General features: G+C 41.2%; 1 protein-coding gene across 2 annotated transcripts in view; it reads left to right on the plus strand.

The window, feature by feature from the left end:
* IP3K1 (inositol-trisphosphate 3-kinase-like protein) overlaps positions 1–22,594 on the plus strand; it is an 803,184-nt gene that overhangs the window by 435,296 nt on the left and 345,294 nt on the right. The window lies entirely within an intron of this gene.

The raw sequence follows: 22,594 nt of genomic DNA on the forward strand, positions 1-22,594 counted from the left end.
ATGGGTGGGAAAGGTCGTAAATAGTAACCGTGCAAAACCCTCATAGACCGCGCCACATTAGTTGAAGGTTCAGAGCATTTGAACGCGACGTAGTAAACGAACAAATAATAATTCAGCAACAGTTCCATAAATTCAGACATGATCCTATGAAGCGGTTTGAGTCAGACCCTCGCCGAACTGTACGCGTCATGGCAGTGACATTTGACGTCGACTATTGGACAGTTACTCGTCACTTGCAGACACTGATGGAAGATCGGATGTTTCTTGTTGGAGAGCTCTGAAAAGAGCTCTTTCCATGAACTTGAAAGATAGAACCAGCAGCCAAAATAATTATATTCTCAGCACCACTGAAAAATAGGTCCAACAGTCAGAGTAGTTGTATTCTTAGCACCATCCAGAGGTCACCTGTAGGGTACTTTAAGGTCAAACCTGCGGCTGTGAATCAGCACATCAGTGGCTTAAAAGACATGACCTTCAACTGTGATGTATCGGTCATGGAGGTTCGCATTTCTTGTTCGTCTATATATTGTAAGCATGAATTTTTGCCATACGCTAATAGATAAAAATAAGCTTGGTAAGGTCAAGAATCTTGATAAGAATAGTGTGAAAATCTCGTTTTATAAATTTTCGAAATAAAGAGTCAGTGCAAAATGGCTATTGTGCTAATGACACACAGCCCGCAGTCTGTTAGTCTTGAAGAGCCTGACGGAAGCCGCCTTGTTACCGGCCTAAGGTTTACCAGTGTTTTAGAGCGGCTATGTTGAGCACATCCTTTTCGAAGAGTTTTTGTCTGAGTACATGTTAAAACCAAGTGACGGGACTGACTTGAATAGCAAGATTGACCGCAAGCTTCCGGTCCCTTGAAGTGAAAGATACGAGCGTTACTCAGATGCACGAGGAAGAAATGTTGTTCAAAAAGAGTGTACAGCAGTTGAAACATCAAGGTACCATGTATAATTGTGTGGAGACCACTGGACGTGGAATAATATTTTTGAAAATCAATAATGGCATGGCCAGAAGAGTGCGACAGGCTTCGGCAGCCGGCACAATTCCTATCCTCGCCGCTAGATAGGGGCTTCATTCATTCCATTCCTGGCCCGTTCAAATGACTGGAAACAAGCTGTGGATTTTCAATAATGGCATGGCGAGTCCGACTCTTTGGCTGAATGGTCAGCGTTGAGGACTTCGGTTCAAAGGGTCACGGGTTCAATTCCCGGCCGGTTCGTATATTTTAATCGCGTCTGATTAATTCGTCTGGCTCAAGGACTCGGTGTTTATGTTTGTCCTAACACTTTCCTCGTCACATTCAGACAACACACCATACCACCAACCACCACAGAAACATGCAGTAGTGATTACATCCGTCTCATAGGGTTGGCGTCAGGAATGGTATCCGGCCCTAAAACAGGACCAATCGCACCCGCGACCCCACAAGTGTGGAAAAAGCGGAAGAAGAAGAAGAAGAAGAAGAAGAATGTCATGGAGAGCATTTTGTTTCTTCGAGGTTTTTCAGTTATGAGTAAATAACTTAGCTCTGGGGGAGCGGAGTTAACATATGGGAACAGTAAACTCGGCCACTCCTGTTGATAATACCGTACATACCGGACTGAGTAGCTGAGCTCTAGGATTAGGAAGGATTTAACCATTGCCTTAAGGTACATCCCAATCATTGCATGGTCTGAAAATGGAAAATCACGTTAAACCATCTTCAAGGCTGCCGACAGTGGGGTTCGAACCCACCATATCCCTGAATGCAAGCTACCAGCTACCCGACTGTTCTTTCTCCAGATCACAGCGAGATATATTTAGGGCCAAGTAATTTATTCTTCATCAAGAATATCGTCCATCGCAGGTTAACTGCTGAAAATAATTGAATATACGGTAGGCCTATATCAGACAGTTCGGGACACCTCATAAATATTCAGGTGACACCCAGTTTGGAAGGCAGTACTTCGAAGTGTCCCAGTTGACCGCGATCGTCGTTCAAGGTTTCGTAACTTATTGATAGTCGGCAGCCTGCTGTCAGGAAACCGCTCGTAATACAGGCGTGGCGAATCGAATGCGTTCTGCCGTTTTGTTTTCTCCATAAATTAGCAACATATCAACGTACACGTCTCTGGAATACTGTACATAGTGAATGAATGAATGCTGTGACTTGGTCTGGTGGATATGAATAAACAAGGTGTCCCCGTTACAATGGCGCACGATCTAGAGTTGGGAAGTAATTGAGTACAAGTAATCGAATTACTTGTAACGATTACATTCTTTGTAATTTTTACTTGTAATCGTTACTTTTAAAGAAAAGTAAATTTTATTGTAATTTACTTATTCAAAGAAAATATTGTAATCGTTACATTCTAGTAATTGATACACATCGTACTGAAGCAGAAATGTGAAAAAAATAATTTGTGATGAAGAAAACTTTTTCTGTTCTGTTATAGCAGAACCAGTAGATTCACTAGTTCTGGATGAGGTACTTCCTTACCTCTCCAGTACTTCCAAAGACATTCCAAGGTTCTTCTTAAAATTAAACACATGTATTCCTTCATGTGCCCCTGTACGGGGTCTTTTCAGTTAAAACGTCAAGGTATAGCGATGAGAATTTTAAGAACCAATTCATTTATTGGCAAAGTAAATGGACAATAATTTCAAACTCTTAAAAGTCGTTAACTAAAATAAAAATGAGGGGAAATAGTTCTTTTCGAAAATTCCAAGGTATCATGGTTAATCTTACCTAGTGACAAATGAAATGGAATGGCGTATGGCTTTGAGTGCCTTTCTATAGCTGTAGTCGCTTAAGTGCGGCCACTATCCAGTATTCGGGAGATAGTAGGTTCGAACACCACTGTCGGCAGCCCTAAAATGGTTTTCCGTGGTTTCCCATTTTCACACCAGGCAAATGCTGGGGCTGTACCTTAATTAAGGCCACTGCCGCTTCCTTCCCACTCCTAGCCCTTCCCTGTGCCATCGTCGCCATAAGACCTATCTGTGTCGGTGCGACGTAAAGCAACTAGCAAGTTCAAAGCTTTGAGTGCCAGGAGTGTCCGAGGACAAGTTCGGTTCGCCAGATGCAGTTCTTTTGACTCCCATAGGTGACCGGCGCGTCGCGATGAGAATGAAATGATGAAGGCGACACATACACCCAGCCCCCATGTCAGCGGAATTAACCAAGTATGGTTAAAATTTCCAACCCTGCCGCGAATCGAACACGGGACCTTAACCATTTAGCCATGGATCCGGACCACCTAGTGATGATAGCCACTTAATGCCTCTGTGCTTTTTAATATATATTGTATATATTTGAAGTAATATATTCCTCTTCCTTGCAGACTTTTATATCATCCCAGCCCCAAGCGAAAATAATCAGTGATTTCCTTAGGACTAACATTCTGTAAACTAATTGTAATTGTACTGCTTACTTAAAAAAAGTGATTTGCAATCGTATCTGAGTAACATATTCGTGTACTGTTTCTATCAATGGAAAAAGCATAAAGTTGGATTTGAACCACCGATGATGATAATAATTTCGTGTGGCTATTTCTGGCCGAATGCAGCCCTTGCAAGGCAGACCTCCGATAAGGGTGGGCGGCATCTGCCACGTGTAGGTAACTGCATGTTATTGTGGTGGAGGATAGTGTATTGTGTGGTTTGTGAGTTGCAGGGATGTTGGGGACAGCACAAACACCCAGCCCCCGAGCCATTGGAATTAAACAATGAAGGTTAAAATCCCCGACCCGGCCGGGAATCGAACCCAGGACCCTATGAATCGAAGGCCAGTACGCTGACCATTTAGCCAACGAATCGGACTGAACCACCGATACTCAGATACCACATGCGATTGGCATATTACTGACTCAGCCACAAAGAAACATACATATACTCGCTTGACTTATAGTACTAAATAACGGTCCTTTCACCTCGAAACTTAATATTTGTGCAAGAGTTTTCAGTCATTCTTCACGGCGTTCATTTTACTTTCTACCAATACAGATAACGTGGCACAGGGCTAACCTATTTTTTCGATCATGTTACGGGTACATGTGGGTATTTTTTCGGGGAGCAATAATAATAATAATAATAATAATAATAATAATAATGCTATTTGCTTTACGTCCCACTAAATACTTTTACGGTTTTCGGAGACGCCGAGGTGCTGGAATTTTGTCCCGCAAGAGTTATTTTACGTGCCAGTAAATCTACCGACACGAGGCTGACGTATTTGAGCACCTTCAAATACCACCGGACTGAGCCAGGATCGAACCTGCCACGTTGGGGTCGGAAGGCCAGCGCCTCAACCGTCTGAGCCACTCAGCCCGGCGGGGAGCAATAAATCTCATGTTTGTACAGTATAATGGTCCGTAGGATAGGTCGGGGAAATTTTGCATAATCGTTTTTCCTTTGCTAGTTCCATGACACATTTACATTGCTGACGCACGCAGGATGCAGAGCAGTATCGACTTTAACCCTGGAACCGTACACCTATGTTTCAGGGACACAAAAGAAGCATATTTTACATATTTTAAACGTTCAGATTTACGATATATTTTAGAATCTTATGAAATCAGTGAAATGGGTTCTTTCAATACGTAAATATGTATATTCGCAAACTAGAACAGCACTGTAATCACTGGTAATCAAATAAAATGAAGGGTCACATTAAAAAATCTACCCTTTTGTTTTTGGTACTAATGTAAAGTTTACTTTGTCAAATTTGGGCACAACTCCGGTTTTTACATTCGAATAGCTTTCGTCCACTGCATATAATTGTGATCTGAGATTCTTTGGACAGTCGTTACGTATTCCAGATCTGAGATTGGCTGGTGTTGGCTAACTGGGTATCGTACATACCATTTTTTACACAATAGAAAGACTGATTCCTCTGTGTTGATGGGATTTCCAGTCCTTGTCATATCCAGGATCTCATCAATTCTTCTGCCTACGTGAAAATACGTTCATCGGAAGCACGAAGGGAAAAAGTGTATATTCTATTACATCATCTTCAACAACGTTTATATTTCCATCGTCGTCCAGAGCATCGATGAAATCAACAAGGATATTAGGCTCAGACCTGCACAGTTCTGGTAAAATCTGTTCACCGCTTTCAAAACAATCGATTTCAAACACTCTTAATACAAAGTATAAGATACATTTTAAAAAGCATGTAAAACCAAAATGGCTGCAACGAAATAAAGTTCCGTTAACCGTACACCGGGGAACTGTATGTCCCAAACATATGTTCTGATGTACAACCAGTCGTCAGTTGTTAGAATTAGTGCTCGAGCTGAGTGAGTACGATGGTCAAAGAATAGTCACGGGGGTAGGAGACTTTAGGTGTTGCGAACACCAAATTACTGCGAATAAAAAATTCCTTGCAGCACTCAGTGCCCCATTGTATAGTTCCAGGGTTAATGAGAAATGTAATGTTGGTTGGGTTTCATAAAACTAAAAATAAGGGGCGGGCGAGCTACCCTGTATATCGTGTTCAACGTTGAATATGGATCAGTTTTACTTTACTGAAGACTACTATTGCTGTGATGTACCTGTAATTTAACCTGGGGTTAGAGGACCGGCTATAATAGCTCACTGATGTTATCACTAGCCTGTTCCTTTGACGACCGTGGTTCGAATCCTGGTGAAGGTATTTGAGATTTTCGTCCCTGGTGTTTGAATTCTTCCCTAAACTGTAAAATTCTATGCACGAATTTTAAATTGGTTTGAAGAACTCAAGCACCGTACAATCAGCCTCAGGTAAAACAACAGAGGAAATGAATTATAACGATTATCATCATTATCATCATTCGTATACACGTTTAATTTCTCTCCTCAGCCTCTACATCAATTAGTGTGCCATTTCTAGTATCCAGGGAACAACTACTTGTACTTTTATAGGTCATTCCATGTTAGGAAAACATTATTGCTCTTATGGACCTACAAGGAGTGAACAAACCCCCTCTTAGACATGCATAATTCCTCGTGATTAAGGAATATTATAATGTTTTTACATTGTATTATGAAAGAAGGAAAATGAATGAGGCATGTTTTTTCCCATGAGTTATTAAAAAACTACTTAGCAGTCTCTATTTAATACATTCATTTGCAGGGAGGAAGCACAATGACGTGAACAGCTATCGCTTTGTTGCCTTCCGTCATTTTCGCTCTGAGTTGCTCTGGTGCATGCAACGCATAATCTGTTACGCTGTAAATCGCCGGCAGATTATCACTGTTGAAGAGAGGTCATCTATTTATTCATGTGTGTGTTCTAATATTCTTGTATTGTACAGCAGTTGTTACTGAATGTTTCGATGCTGTGGTGTGCAGCGATACATCACGGCTTGACTTACACTTACACAGAAATTCGCTATGATTTTTATCTATGCTTGGTTTTCTTAGTTAGCTTTTGTTTCGCACATTTATTTTTGCCACATTTTTATCATTTTTTCACAAGCGCATTTAATTGTTACCATTCTTTTCTTGGGGCGATATGACGGCACAGTACTACCCGGCGTTGCCTGGGCAAATGGCGACGATGGGACAGGGAAGGGTTGGGAGTGGGAGTGGGAAGGAAGCGGCCGTGGCTTTAATTAATGTACAGCCCCAGCATTTGCCTGGTGTGAAAATGGTAAACCACAGAAAACCATTTTCAAGACTGCCGACAGTGGGGTTCGAACCTACTATCTCCCGAATACTGGATACTGGCCGCACTTAAGCGACTGCAGCTAGGGAAGGAAGCGACCGTGGCCTTAATTAGGGTACATCCCCAGCATTTGCCTGGTGTGAAAATGGGAAACCACGGAAAAGCATCTTCAGGGCTGCCGACAGTGGGGTTCGAACCCACTATCTCTCGGATGCAAGCTCACAGCTGCGCGCCCCGAACCGCACGGCCTACTCGCTCGGTTATGAATATTTTAAAAGTCGGTACGTATAGTCGCTCATGAAAAGAAGAATGAGTGCATGGTATTGTGCGTTTTTCGTATTTAGTATTTTATCTGACTTATTGTGAATTATTATCAAAATATAATCCACCTCTCATGTAGGTGCAAGGGCTGAGCATACCCACAACAAATATCTACAAGTTCTGTTGTTTCTGAGAAAAGTGTACCTATGAAGAACTTATACAATGTCATGCGCTCATTCTTTGAGTAACTGTACATTTCCATTGGCTTGCACCACACATGGACACTAACAACGATTTTTACCGTAATTCACGCAGCTACGCCACGCTCGACACGCGAAAGCGTAATTTAAAGTTGCAAAAAAAATGCATATGGACATTTTTGTGGCAAATTTGATCCTTTTCTTTATATACGACCAGCAGTTTACGCATTATTTTGCTTTTATCGGACAAAGCATTCACCAAAACACAGAAATGTATTTGTTTCTTCCAAAACTGCCTGATTTAGGAAGAAAATATATTTAAAAATGTTGGTAGAAAACTGAATTCTAATAGTTTTAGTGAAATCTATTTTAGTAGGACCAACAGTTCAGGATGCACGAAACATTTCCGACTTGCGCTAGTTTTCTTAAAACCGGCTGCTTCTCTGGTAAGTTAGCATAGTTATATATAGCCTATAGTAAACCAGAAGAAATTGTTAGTTAATTCCATCATGCTAGTAAGTTGAAGGTAGTGGAGAGATCGATTTTTAAGCTCTCTCAGAAGTACAACTAAGGTATTTAGCCTTAGATGTTACCTCAAGATACTTTCTGGCATCTCTTTTACCCTCCTGTTTTATACGGGCTTGGGACCGGCAACAGCAACTGTTGAGCAACTCAATCCACTCAACAGCTACTGCAGGCGGAAACTGTTTGGCCCAGTATCCATAGAAGGAGCATGGATGAAAAGGAGATCTCCTGAATTATACCAAGATTCTGAGAAAATGCCACTAGTAGAAAAAGGCGACTGAAATGTTACGGCCGTATTCATAGAATGGACTACGAAAGACTTACTAAAAATACGAGGGTCGAGTCATAAGTCATGGCAACTGTTTTTTTTTCACGCGAACAGGAGACAACACGCAAAATCTAAGATTTGCATTTGGAAATATAGGGTATGTACTTATGCATAGTGCCTAAAGACAATATCTGACTTCAGGAGATTCTCGTAGGAAAGTGACATAACACCGGCCATTGGTAAAAATTGTTTTATTACGGTATAGACAACAAATACACAAGACTACGTACAAAGGTCAGGTCTCCACTGGTTACAGACCTTCGAAATAATCACCCAAGGTTCCCACTCTGCGTTGCCAGCGGTGGGGCAGGCGCTGAATACAATTCGCTGCATGTGTATCGCTAACGTGTGACACCTCTCTCCGAAATGCTGTTACGATGCCCTCTTTGTTAGCAAACCGTTGTCCACGTAATGGCTACTTGACTTTGGGGATTAGATCATAGTCACATGGGCTCAGATCAAGCGAATAAGGCGGATCCTGCTCGTTGACTTGCATTTTGTGACGCTCTCACTCACACACTGAACTTGGGGGCATGCTTAGACCCACACTGTTGTTTACATACACCATCTAGTGGCATCATACGCAAGTACATACCGTACGTTTCCAAATGCATATCTTAGATTTTCTGTGTTGTATCCTGTTCGCGAGAAAAAATAGTTGCCATGACTTATAACTCGGCCTACGTATATTTAATTATGCTTCCTCACTAAAAGTCAATAATAATTGGATAATCGAAATTAAAAAAGACCTTCAAGAAATCATCATTAGAGGTGAAATTATCTGGGGCAGACCTAGCTTTAGAACGTTTGTGAGCAAACTTAATTTTACTGAAAAACCCAAGATGAGATCCACCACTGCATGAACGGAAGAATGGATGGAAAACACAGCGAGAGGATGAAGAGATTCAGGGAAGAGAAGAAATCAAATTCATCTGCTAAATACGTTCAGTCGCGCTCCCTAGTTCGTCACAACGTTGTTAAAACCAAAAGAAATACATTTTTTCGACCATAATATAATACGCTAATTTTATTTACCGTAACTGTATCATAATGACTTACATTACGATACTGTCATTCATTGAAGTCTTGCTGTTATTTCATCTATCGATTTCCAACTAACCATATCTGATAACCATTAATATCGTACCCGGAACAATCCTGAATTTATAAACAAGACACTCAAATAAACATAAATCCAGCTTCACACAATCCATTCCCGCAGTTAAATTTCACGAATTGCACAGTCAACAACGTATTGTGAATAAAAGTACTTGCAATAGAAGCTCGTTACTGTTGTGTTGCGGAGAGTGGCCAAGAGAAAATCGCAGGACTGTTGCTAGTTGCGGAGTTTGTATACTGGCGGTAAGGGCAGTTTTAGGCAAGCTGCGGAGATCGTGTGAGCCGGCCCTCAGGCCCCTACCGGCCGTTTACCTCATTTCTCAGAAATCTCAGTCTTTTAAGGATAAGTTGATTGTGAAGTGGTTATACTGCCATTTTGACTCGTGACGACGTGGCTATGAATATGGGCATTCTCATGGTTTTCTATTTGGACAGTTGTTATTAGGAGGCTGTGTATCTGATCTTGTTATCCTTTGTTATGTTTTATCATGAAAGTTTACACTTGTTAATTAGTCTGTTGACAGTGCAAGTGGAATTTGTCCAGTGTAGCTGTATCTTGTGTTTCGTGAATAAATTTCTGGAAATATAGAAGGGGTGAGCGGAGCTGGAGTTCTCGTCTCCTTGTCTGGGTACCGCTAATTTTCCGTGCGGTTTCCCTCTACTGTCAGTTTATCTGTCTTGCAAATCCCTCAAGATGTAAGCTCCTTAACTAGGAATGCTTTTACCAGTACTCCCTTTGTTAAAGATTGGAACTTCTTCGTTACCCGTGGAGACAGCTGCCTGCCAATGCAGCTATTGTGTGGGGTTAATAAATTTCGCCATGGCGACCAAAATGTGGGCCGTGAAACTATATGCCAGCGTAAAATTAGAATATTGGTATATATCAAATTATGACACGAAGCCTAGGCCGTCTGGGTACGATACATTCTTCCACATAGGGTTGGCGCCATGAAGGGTATCCAGCAGTAAAATTGGGCTAAATCCATGTCAAGTGTCGACTCCAATAAATTGGGAAGACGCCAGGAAGAAGAACAAGCAGAAGTTTCTTGATGCGAATGAGGAATATCAAATCATAATTCAAAATCACTTCATAAGCTTGAGAATTGAGGTCACTATTGTTGTTCAAATCGATTTCGATGATCCTGGACGCAAGAATTAACTGCTGTTAGCATCTGTTTCAGTCAAAAACTCCGGAGAGGATGAAATGAAATGGCGCATGGCTTTTAGTGCCAGGAGATCCCAGAACGGGTTCGACTCGCCAGGTGCAGGTGTTTTTATTTGACTCCTGTAGGCGACCTGCGCGTCGCGATGAGGATGAAATGATGATGCTTTTTTCTGCTCTTTGCTTTACGTCGCACCGACACAAATAGGTCTTATGGCGACGATGGGACAGGAAAGGCCTAGGAATGGGAAGGAAGCGGCCGTGGCCTTAATTAAGGTACAGCCCCAGTATTTGCCGGGTGTGAAAATGGGAAACCACGGAAAACCATCTTCAGGGCTGCCGATAGTGGGATTCGAACCCACTATCTCCCGGATGCAAGCTCACAGCACGGCTAACTCGCCCGGTGAAATGATGATGAAGACAACACATACACCCAGCCCCCGTGCCAGACAAATTAACCAATCATGGTTAAAATTCCCGACCCTGCCGGGAATCGAACCCGGGACCCCTGTGACCAAAGGCCAACACGCTAACCATTTATCCATGGAGCCGGAATTAGGAGAAGCTTATCTTGCTTCTCAGTGTATATTACGAATATTTAAATTTATTCCTCAGGAAATCTGTTTTAAGAAAGTGTGATGTGATGGTTCTAATGATTCATGTAATTAATTATTCTTCCTCTTTGCATGGCCAGTGTGCGTCACTTAACCAGAGAATACTGCAGGAAATGTTGATCATCACGGCTAGTACTCGAATGTAGGCTATGGTATCCGGTTAGAGAACTGTGCCATATTTGGAATTACACGTTTTCTGCATCCTAGTATCTTTCAAACTCAGTGTGCTACATGGCGTTTCTTTTAGCTTGTTGAGATTATCAAGGTGATCTGGATCAAATACCAAATAAGAAGGGTTATCTACAATATGTACAAAAGTCAAAAGACAGTGACAAGAAACGAGAGATATGAAAGAGGAGCAATTATCCAGAAAGGAGTGAAGCAGGACTTCAGTGTTCACCTACCACCCCCACCCACCTACTTTTTCCGCGTTCATATTTGTCAAACGGTAAAGGAAATCAAAGAGAAATTTGGAAAGGGTATCACAGTACAACTCTGAGATTTGCCGATGATGTTATTTTATTTAAGCCTACGCTTCTCACGGCTTTACATCTAAATTGATAGTTCGCGAAATTCATGAGCATCGCCTTATGTATTTTGCCAGCGCTCTACTGCTGCGAGAACAGCTGATACAATACGACCGCGGGTGGCACACAGCCCGCGTAAAATGTAATACAGTAGGATTGTTCTTAGAAAAGCTAATGAATCAGGAGTGATAACAGATTCACAAAAACTACATTTAGTAACATTATCCAACAATAAAACAAGAATAAATTATTAACAATAAAAGTGACTGAGGAAATAATAACAAATTACTCACAGGTAAGGGGTGGCACAGGAAGGAGGTTATGGCCTACAAAGGAAACACTCTACTGATCTCAATCACTTTCTTTCCACTTGTCTTTCCCAAACTACAGTGAGATACGGTATACACAGACGAAACACTAAACAACACACGGTTTAAATAAAACTTCAGCTACACTGAACTGTTAAACTTATAAATAACTATTGTACTAACTTACGCTATGCTAAGTTGTAGACTACGATATAGTGGAGAGATAAATACTAGAAGAAAAACACAAATACTGAAGAAAATGCAAAAGATCGCGAATCGTACCAAATACCGTACACGCCGAAGGGGATAGCTTAACGACGTGATGAATGTAGACAATGCAGTTGGCAACTAGGTTTCGAGATCGCACTCAATCTGTATAAATCTATATAAACGGCAATTTGGGATTGGTTGGATGTCTGTGTATCCGCGCACAACGACCAGATAGAGCCAAAATCGAACAAAACGTCAGAGTATAAGTCTGCAGAAGGTCTGGTAAAATTACCGAACGATATGGACACAGTCTTGGAGATGAAGTACAAGGAATAAATAAATAAATAAATAAATAAATAAATCAAAAAGTGAAACGAAAGCAGTCGATCGAAGTTGGTGATAAAGAAAGTATGGTAAATGTTGGCTAGTAAAATAACTAACAATGGCTGAAGCAAGGAGGACGTAAATGCAGACTAACCCTAGAAAGGAAGCCCCCTCCCCCTTCATTTAAGAAAAAATGTTCATTTTAAACAAGGTAGGGATGCTAGAAAGATGATTTGAAGACTTGTATGTGGAGCGTAATTTTGTAAGGAAGTGAAACACAGGCAATAATTGACTCTGATATAATTAAATAAAAAGAATATAAGGGTCTGAAATATTGTGTGGAAGAAGAATTCTGAAGGTGAAATTGACAAATCACATCTTAAATAAAGAGATGAAATGTGAAAGGATGGCGATTACCCGAATTTGATCAGAACAAGAGATTGATTGATCGTAAGTATCCTGAGACACCCGGAACTTGTTTAACTGGTTCTGTAGGTTATTACATGGGGTAAGAATGGATAGAGAAGGCTAGGACATGAATATAACAAACAGATTAGATGTAAGATGCAGTAGTTATGTAGAAATGAAGAGGTTAACTCAGGGAGAGGGTGGCGAAGGTGGCTGCATCGTACCAGTCTATGGACTGATGACCCAAACAACAGCAACAACAGAATATTGTTTCACTTTTATTAGTGATCTATTTCGTGTGCAGTATGAACCATTCTTTTAATTCTAAGCCTATTATTAACCGCCCCCCAGAATAAGAAGAGCATCGAGTGAATTTGTTGCACGTCACTGGCCGTGTGGCTGTAAGCTTGTATTCGGCGATACGAGGGTTAGGATTGAGAAGGAAGTGCAGCCCCAGCGTTTGCCTGGTGTGAAATGGAAACCACGAAAAACCATATTCAGGACTGCCGTCGGTGGGATTCGAACCCACCATATACCGAATGAAAGCTCACAGCTATGCGACCCTAACAGCACGGCAAACTCGCTCGGTAAAGTTAATTCACAATTGATTTTGGCCATCTATGGACTACGTAAAAAGCTCTTCATGATTTCAGTTTCCTTTAGCGCCAGTTTTCCTTCATTCTCCTGCTTACAGCTTCTTCCTTTTCTGCCGTCCAATGTTGTTTCTTCCTGGTCGCTGTTTCTGGCTCTAGGAACCCTCAGATATGTGTATCCTGTTTCTGAAAGTGGTTCTGTTGTGCATGTCTTCATCCATGATGTTCATTTCTTGTAGACCCTTCTTAGTGTTAACAAACCACTAGTCAAAAGAGTTGCCTTTCCTATTGGGCTTGTTGAAATGTTTAAACATTTCATTAGTGAGTCTGTCGTCAGGCATTCTTGAAATATATCCAAAGAATTTAACCCTTCGTTTGCGTATAGTATCTGAAATCCTGCTGCATGTTTGATATACTTCTTTGTTACTGCGTAATCGGTATGTGTCAGCAATTTTTTTGGCCAGAGATTTTTTAAAAATCTTTCTTTCCTTCTCAATTTCTTCAGGGTCTTTTCTGGTTGTTAATGCTAGGCATTGTGAAGCTTACAGGCACTCTAGTTGGATTACTGTCTGATAGTGTCGAAGTTTAGTCCATTTAACTTAAGATTTTTTACTAACTACCTTTGAAGCCACGTATTTTGATATAATTGTTAGATGTGCATGCAGAGGGAGGAACCACCCAATACGGTGGCAGATGGGTAACAGTCTTGTGATATTTAAGATTCGTGCAATATTTGACACGCAAAAATACATCGTTAAAAGGTTACGAACGATGTTTTCTCCGATTTTCGTGGCGTAGAAAAAGAAATTATGTAAGTGTAGAAACCATTCGCCAACACCTCCATAGTTTGGGAATCGATGTAAAGTGGGATGGATTGTTGACCTGCAGTGAGAAGTGAGTTTTTACAGTACTCCTTGACGTTTTCATAGCCGGTTAGCAGCACATGAAATATTTTCAAAACAACCAAAACCCCAACCGCATCAAAAGAAGGGTATGTTCTGTGTTCAACGCCTTTCTCGGACTATCGTGCTTTGCGAACTGCTGCCAGCTAACATACAGTCCACAACTGTGTACTCACAGCAACTGGAACGTGTTCAAAAAAAACTTAATTCTATCAAGCCAGCACTTGTGAATCACAAAGGAGTCATTCTCTTACAGGATAACACGAAGCCACACACGGCGTAGGTCATCCGTGGTTAAGGTCACTCGTGACCATTATCTGCCTTATGGGAAACTCGAATGGGTCGAGCATATTGCCTTGGCATTGACCGCTCCATCTGCTCATTTCGTTGGAGCAGTTAACTTAGAGGACAACAGTCTCAAACTCCCGAAGAGGAGATAAGACACACTAGTAACTTCCTTGGTTCCCATTCCACGAGTTCTACCGCATTGGGACCCATGGTCTTCCAGAGCATTGGAGAACTGTCATTGAGGCTGATGGGGACGATAGTTATCTGCCAGATACGTTTTTCGTCATGTGTTTTTAGTCAATATTAGAGAGTTTCGTTAGTTTAACCAATATGCGTGTGCTTTTAAATCACTTCATAACTCGAAAACAGTTTTATAACAGATCACGTGAATATAATGATGATATCGCATCATCTCACATGTTTATTGGAAGGGAGAAGGAAAAAGTGCTTTTTATGTTCCTACATAAAATATGACCCGGAAGAAATGAGTTTTTGATTATCTCTGCGCTTTATTGGACAGGGAGGGAATGTGCCTATGAGAACAGACCATGCCAGGCATCTGACCCATACTCAAGCGAGAGCTCGACAGATAAAACTCGATACCCTGCCACTTTCAACAGTACAATTTGCTTTACGTCGCACCTATACAGATAGGTCCTATGGCGACGATGGGATAAGAAAGGGCTAGGAATGGGAAGAAAGCGGCCGTGGCCTTAATTAAGGTACAGTCCCAACATTTGCCTGGTGTGAAAATGGGAAACCACGAAAAGCCGTCTTCAGGGCCGCCGACGGTGGGATTGGAACCTACCAACTCCCGAATGCAGACCCGCGATCGCGCGACCCTAACCGCACGGTCAACTCACTCGATGTGTCCTCTTTTACTGGTAGCTGTTGTTACTTCATTTTGGGTACTTGAAACAACGGGGTTACCTCCTCAAGATATATTAAAGCGAGTGGAAGGATATTACTTTTCTAGCTCTTTATCGATGCACTATTACAGGTAGGTCTTCGGCAACTCTGTGAGAGAAAGGGTTTTGGACTGGAAAAGTAGCGGCGTGGCCTTCATTAAGGTACTGACCTGGTGTAAAAATGTTAACTGTAGCAAAAAGACATATTCAGGGTAAACTATAAGCTTACATCTACACTACCCGTACGGCGTTATCAACTCGCTCTGTACAGAGATCTTACAGTCCTTTCTCTGTTCGGGTTGCGACCTGTGTCGCACATATGAACCGGTCCAGTTTTAAGACCAGTTGGCCAACCCTATGTGGAGGGTTATATTCAACAGATTGATGTGTTGTGTTTAAATGAAGAAGTGTTCATTAAAATAAACATCCACTGTAGTTCCCGAAGAACAAATCGTACGCACGTAAAGTAAGACCGCTATCCTGACCATTCAGCGAAAGAGCCAGATTGAAGTGTAGGTGATCCTTATGATGGCTGCTCTGGTCTGTATAAATGTAATCATTTGGAGGTAAGTAAGTAAACTCATGTCCTCGTCCCGAGGTGGTGCAGTGCTTTACAGCCCCCCCCCAGTGAGGGTGAGCTTCTTGTACCATTTTAACTACATACCAGCCTTCCTGCCATTCTTAAGCCCCTGGCAGTACCGGGAATCGATCCCGGATCTCCGAGGACGGCAGCTAATAGTACTAACCGTTAAACTAGGGAGGTGGACTGGAGTGAGTATTATGAAAGGTATCTCGGTATTTGAAATCGGTATTTTTCGTGACAGAGTGGGGGAACTCACAATTAAGATGGCAACCGAAGATGTCCAGAACTCAGATTCCAAACCTCTGCTTATTTTCAAGCATGTTCAAGCGAAGAAGAATGGTAATTAAAATACATTACTAGACATGGGATTTTTAGGTGCTGTATTTTTTATTTTAGGTGCCTAAGACAGGCTCTCAAATGTGAAAAAAATAGGTTCTATATATATTTTTTAGGCCACTTCAGTTTTACATACTTTAATAAGCATTTATCAGTTAGAGCATTTTTAATTTTGCTAAATTAATTACAGTACTTTAGGAGGAAATCTGTCTGTCTGTTAGGTCATCAGCCCAGAGGCTGGTTGGATCCTCAAATACCACCACCAAAGGTTATGCGGTTATAAGGAAACCCCAAAAACCAATGGCAGCACCAAAATGAGGCGTACTAGGCAAGATGAGGAGTGAGGTAGTTTGCCATTGCTTTCCTCACTGTGTCAGAAAGTACTATTGCAGCACGACTGACCCTATGAGCAGCACCTTTCGTAACACTCAGAGTCATGCTCTGAATGTCATTACTCAGCAATACCCATACCCCCAGCAACTTCCATATTGTCACAGCCATGGATGTTGACTGGGACTTCGGTGGAGAAATATAAAACAAATATCACTCACCTTTTTGCTACAGTATAATTTCGAATAATAATAATAATAATAATAATAATAATAATAATAATAATAATAATAATGTTCTTAAGTCCCAATAACTACGTTTGACTGTTTTTGGAGACGCCGAGGTGCCGGAATTTTCTCCCGCATGGTTCTTTTACGTGTCAGTAAATCTACCGACACGAGGCTGATGTATTTGAGCATCTTCAAATACCAGCGGACTGTGCCAGGATCGAACCTGCCATGTTGAGGTCAGAAATTTGGCACCTCAACTGTCAGAGCCACTCAGCCTGGCTATAATTTTACCACCGCCGGGCTTAGTGCCTCAGACGGTTGAGGCACTGGTCTTCTGACCCCAACAAGGCAGGTTCGATCCTGGCACAGTCCGCTGGTATTTGAAGGTGCTCGAATACATCAGCCTCGTGTCGGTAAATTTACTGACACGTAAAAGAACTCCTGCGGGACTAAATTCTGGCACCTCGGCGTCTCCGAAAACCGTAAAAGTAGTTAGTGGGACGTAAAGCCAATAACATTATTATTACTAATTTTACCATCCGATGTGAAGTGGGGAAACTCCTGTAACCTTTTAATTAAAGACGAATTGGAAGCTGACACTTTCTTGCTTTCATTCATGACACAGACTACGGGCGTGTACTGCGGGAGGCTCTTAAGGGGAGGACTTCCATGAAGTAGGTATGGTTTACAGATTTCCGATTTTTTGACTGAAAGTTATTTCAAGATATTGAAAACTAGTCTAGTTTCTCGGAATAAATGAAAAACCGTTTTAATCGATTTAGGAATTTTAAAAATAGGAATTACAGGAATATAGGCAAATATAGATTCTAACATCAATTTAGGCACTTTTAAGCATTATAGGGCCACCGTTTCTGGCCTCATAAATACATAAAAATGTGTTAATACAACTTTGGGTAAGTTATCTCTTCAGGAACAAAATATTTTTTTGCCTAAAATCCGAGGTCTGTTTGTTACTTACTAAACAGGCCTATTTCCAGAGCAAAAAAGTCTCGGTGATGCTGTCGGTTAGCACCGTTCTTCGATCTCCAACATTTCTATATAAAATATGCCGAGGAAGACATTTGGTTGTTACTGTCTCTACATATTATGCGCCTGGAAGAGAATGTGCTTGTTAAAAGTGACAGTGAGAGACAAACACCCATACACAAGCAGGAGCTCAACTAATAAAACTTAATACTCCGCGCTCGCCAGTAAGCAACCTCGTCTACTGGTGCTGCTGTTGTTGTTGTTGATTTAATGTTGCTTGAAGATCTCGTTGATTTAATGTTGCTTGAAAATCGTCGAGGTCGAAAGCATTTGAGGATATTTAAATGCGGTAACCTTTTTATGTGTGTGTTTTACTATCTCTTCACTGCTTAATCCAATCTGACTGGCTCAGACGGTAGAAGTGCTGGCCTTCTGAAGCCAAATTGAAGGGTTAGAGCCCGGCTCAGGCTCTTATTAGAAAGTGCTCGAACGCGCTAGCCTCGGTGGTAGATTTACCGGCACGAAGAATAACACCTGGGAGAGAAAATTCTGCCAAGTCTGTGTCTCCGAAAACCGTAAAAGTAGTTAGTGGAACGTAGAACTGTTATTATTATTATTATTATTATTATTATTATTATTATTATTATTATTATTATTATTATTATTATTATTATTATTATTATTATTATTGTACCGGGCGGTACACCTCCACGCCGCGAATTCAAATATTGCGCCAGTTGAAATCCCTCTACAGGAGGAAGCCTGAACTTTAACAATCTGTATTAAATCAAAGGTTTCACGGAAGATGTCTCTACTGTAAATTTTGAAGTGTTTTGAACTATGTCTATTTCTATTTGTACTTGTTTGCTCTGTAGCAAGAAGTGTGGACATTCTCTTCTAGATGGCACTACTTAAGAACGATAATTGTGCACCCTACTGCGAAGTGAAGGAACTTTTTTTTTGAAGAAATTAGGTATTCATAAGTTTGTTCTTTGTTAAATTTCTTTCAGTCATTTTTTGGGTTGGCTGTATAACCCTTCTCTTTTCGCCAGTTTTGAATTTGACCAATGGGTAATTTCTGTAATTAATTTTCCTCCAATCATTGCTTTCTTCCTCAGGTTTCCATGTGTAATTCCTTGTCTACCAATAAAGTTGAAGGGGTGTGTCTTTTTCATTCTTGAAAGGTCTCGAATTTTCCACGAGGGTATAAAAACTGCTGATTTTTTGGTCTCGGGGCCACTTCAGTAACATCTTTCGCAGTGTGTGAACATATATAGCAGGGGGCGGGAAGCGCCTCTTTCTCCAAGCAACAGTTCATCCACAAGGTAATGGCCGTTTAATAACTTTATTTCTTGCTAGCTCAGCAGTTTAACCCTCGGGGCAGGTTCGAAATATTTCTCATGTAACCTATCTTTAAAATGTAATAGACATTTGGTAAAATTTCGTCTCCTTGACTGCAAATTGGGATAGAGAGTGCCTAACCCTCTCGAGCTCCCACTCGTATCGTTTTGAGGTGACTACGTTTTCATAACCGTTTTTCTTCTCTTCGTAATGTAATAAAATTTCCTTTTCGTGTCACCTCCATAGTATGGGATTAGCCCCTGTATAACTGGCCGAGTGCCACCTAGGTTTTTAGAAGTTTCATGTAGGAGTGCAAGCTACGCCTCCAGTCAATTTGTTTTTTTGGGCCATTTAATTAACCCAGTGTTTGTTTTCTTCATGTGAAGGCCCTGTAGGTTGGGTACAAGATACCCCTGTTTCACGGTATGTGTGCCTTAAGGGCAGTTAGTAATAAAGGTTGTTTTAGCCTTTGACAGGCTGGTAAAATTGAGAGCGGGTCTGCTCTTTTCATCTTAACATTGTAATTAGGAGCAAGTGCTCCTTGTACTTAGGGGTTTTCTGCCCTGTAACTATTGTGGTGGTGAGCTGACAGCTCATAAATTAATCTTGGGGCTCTGTAAATTCTTTAAATTGTTAACTTGCTACTTGGTACCTTTGTTATTTGTTGTCAGTTGTTGATTTTGAAAAGAAAATGTAACCTTTGTTAATGTTTTAAATTAACTTTAATTTCGTAAGTTGAGACCTATTCCCGCCCGCACCTTCTTTCACCTCTAACTACCACGGATAACTCCGTAACAATTATTATTATTATTATTATTATTATTATTATTATTATTATTATTATTATTATTATTATTATTATTATTATTCGTCTTAAAAGCCACACCGTGCTGGAATGTTGACCTGATGAAGGGTGAATTACTTTAACGTACCAGTAAATCTAATTATACTAGTCCCTTTCATGTCAGCACTGTTAAACACGAGTCTTATTATCTTGGAATTCGAAATTGCATCTTTGAGTACGGGAGTCTCTTTTCCTCTCATTGAATCCATTCCTTTACTAACCGTTACTTACTTGTTTCTTCATTTATCAGTCAAAAGTTGCCGAATGCTGAAATTTGGCATTTCAGTATTTTGCAACATCTAATAGAGCTTTAAACTGGATAGACATGTAGCCTTTATCTATCAGATAATTATTTCTTAGACTTTGAACAAACTTTGTACGATACAGTATATTCTGAATGTATGCTATAATAATAAGAATAAGAATAATTCTAGTCCCTTGATTGAATGGTCAGTGTAGTGGTCTTCGGTTCAGAGGGCCCTGGGTTCGATTCCCGGGCAGGTCGGATACTTTAGCCTGTATGGTTAATTTCTTTGGCTCGGGGTCTAGGTGTCTCTCTCTCTCTCTCTCTCTTGAAATGAAAATCTACAGCCTGTTTCCAGTCATTCTACCGGGTCAGGGATGGAATGAAGGAAGCCGTCTATCTAGGGGCGAGGATGAGAATAGTGTCGGCTGCCGAAGCCTGTCGCACTCCTCTGGGGCAACGATTAATGACTGACAGATGAAATGAAATGATACTGGAGAGTGTTGCTGGAATGAAAGGTGACAGAGAAAACCGGAGTACCCGGAGAAAAACCGCTTTGTCCAGCACAAATCTCACATGGAGTGACTGGGATTTGAACTACGGGGCCCAGGGGTGAGAGGCAGGCGCATTGTTGCCTGAGCCAAGGACGCTCTTGTGTTCGTCTTAATGCACATCTTCATTTACGTACAACACATCACACTACCGTCGTACTCGTTGGCGGAATGGTCAGCGTACTGGTTCAGAGGGTCCCGGTTCGATTCACAGCCGGGTCGGGAATTTTGACCTTCATTGGTTAATTCCATTGGCTCGGGGGCTGGCTGTTTGTGCTGTCCCCAACATCCCTGCAGCTCATACACCACACATAACACTATCCTTCACCACAATAACACGCAGTTACCTACACATCGCAGATGGCGCCCACCCTCATCGGAGGGTCTGCCATGCAATGGCTGCATCCGGCTAGAAATATCCACACGAAATTATTATTTATTATTATTATTATTATCATAATCATCATCATCATCATCATCATCATCATCATCATCATCATCACACTACCCAAAAGTTCAAGAACACGCAATAGTGAATACATTCCTCTATATAGATTTGGCGCCAGTAAAGGCATCTGGCTGTAAAAATGGACTTACTGCACACGTAGTGCTGATCTCAAATAATTGAGAAAGGCCAGAAATAATAGTAATAATAATGAACTGAAATGGCGTATGGCTTTTCTAGTGCCTGGAGTGTCCGAGGACAAGTTCGGCTCGCCAGATGCTGGTCTTTTGATTTGACGCCCTTAGGCGACTTATGCGTCGTGATGAGGATGAAATGATGATGAAGACGACAAATTACCCAGTCCCCGTGCCAGCGAAATTAACCAATTAAGGTTAAAATTCCCGACACTGCCGGGAATCGAACCCGGGACCCCTGTGACCAAAGGCCAGCACGCTAACCATTTACCCATGGATCCGGACATACTAATAATAATAATAATAATAATAATAATAATAATAATAATAATAATAATAATAATAATAATAATACTCTTTAAAATTTGTTTTACGTCGCGCCGACACAGATAGGTCTTATGGCGACGATGGTATAGGAAAGGCCTAGAAGTAGGAAGGAAACGGCCGTGGCCTTGATTAAGATACAGTCCCAGCATTCGCCTGGTGTGAAAATGGGAAACCACTGAAAGCCATCTTCAGGGCTGCCGACAGTGGGGCTCATATTGACTATCTCCCGGATGCAAGCTCACAGCTGCGCGTCCCTAACCGCACGGCCAATTCTCCCGGTTAATAATAATAATAATAATAATAATATAATCTCGTAATTCTTACGGTTTTCAGAAATGCAAATTGTCGTAGCTCGGATGGAAAGAGGAGCTGCGTCGTTCAGGTTTCGAAATTCAAATCTCGGCGTTGGCAGTAACCATCATGGAAGATGTTTATCCCTAGATTTGGCTCACTTGGTACGTATTCTAACCTTAGGTACTACTGCTTAATGACATTTAGCTGACAGGTTCCAACACACACGAATACTAGAGGCTAATAACAAAAATGAACGTTCATCAAGTGAGCAGCAAGTGGCGATAGTAACATTTTTTGTGACGCCAGGTTGTTGAATATTATCCCGAAGGATTTCATTTACACTCCAGTAATACGGCAGACACTAATCTATTTCAAATGCACATAAATGTTGTCGGACTGAACAAGATTCGAACCAGCGAGCCTTAATCATATACCCGGATAATAGTAACTCAACTTACCACAGCAGACGTCGTAATAAGATAGGTTCAAGATGTAGGTTTCAAGCACATTAGCTTTATCACTCAGGTCGACACTCATGATTGAACGAATTAAATACAGCATAGCGTTATAATTATGA

The sequence above is a fragment of the Anabrus simplex genome, chromosome 2 (genome assembly GCF_040414725.1).
Source record: "Anabrus simplex isolate iqAnaSimp1 chromosome 2, ASM4041472v1, whole genome shotgun sequence".
Lineage (NCBI taxonomy): Eukaryota > Metazoa > Arthropoda > Insecta > Orthoptera > Tettigoniidae > Anabrus > Anabrus simplex.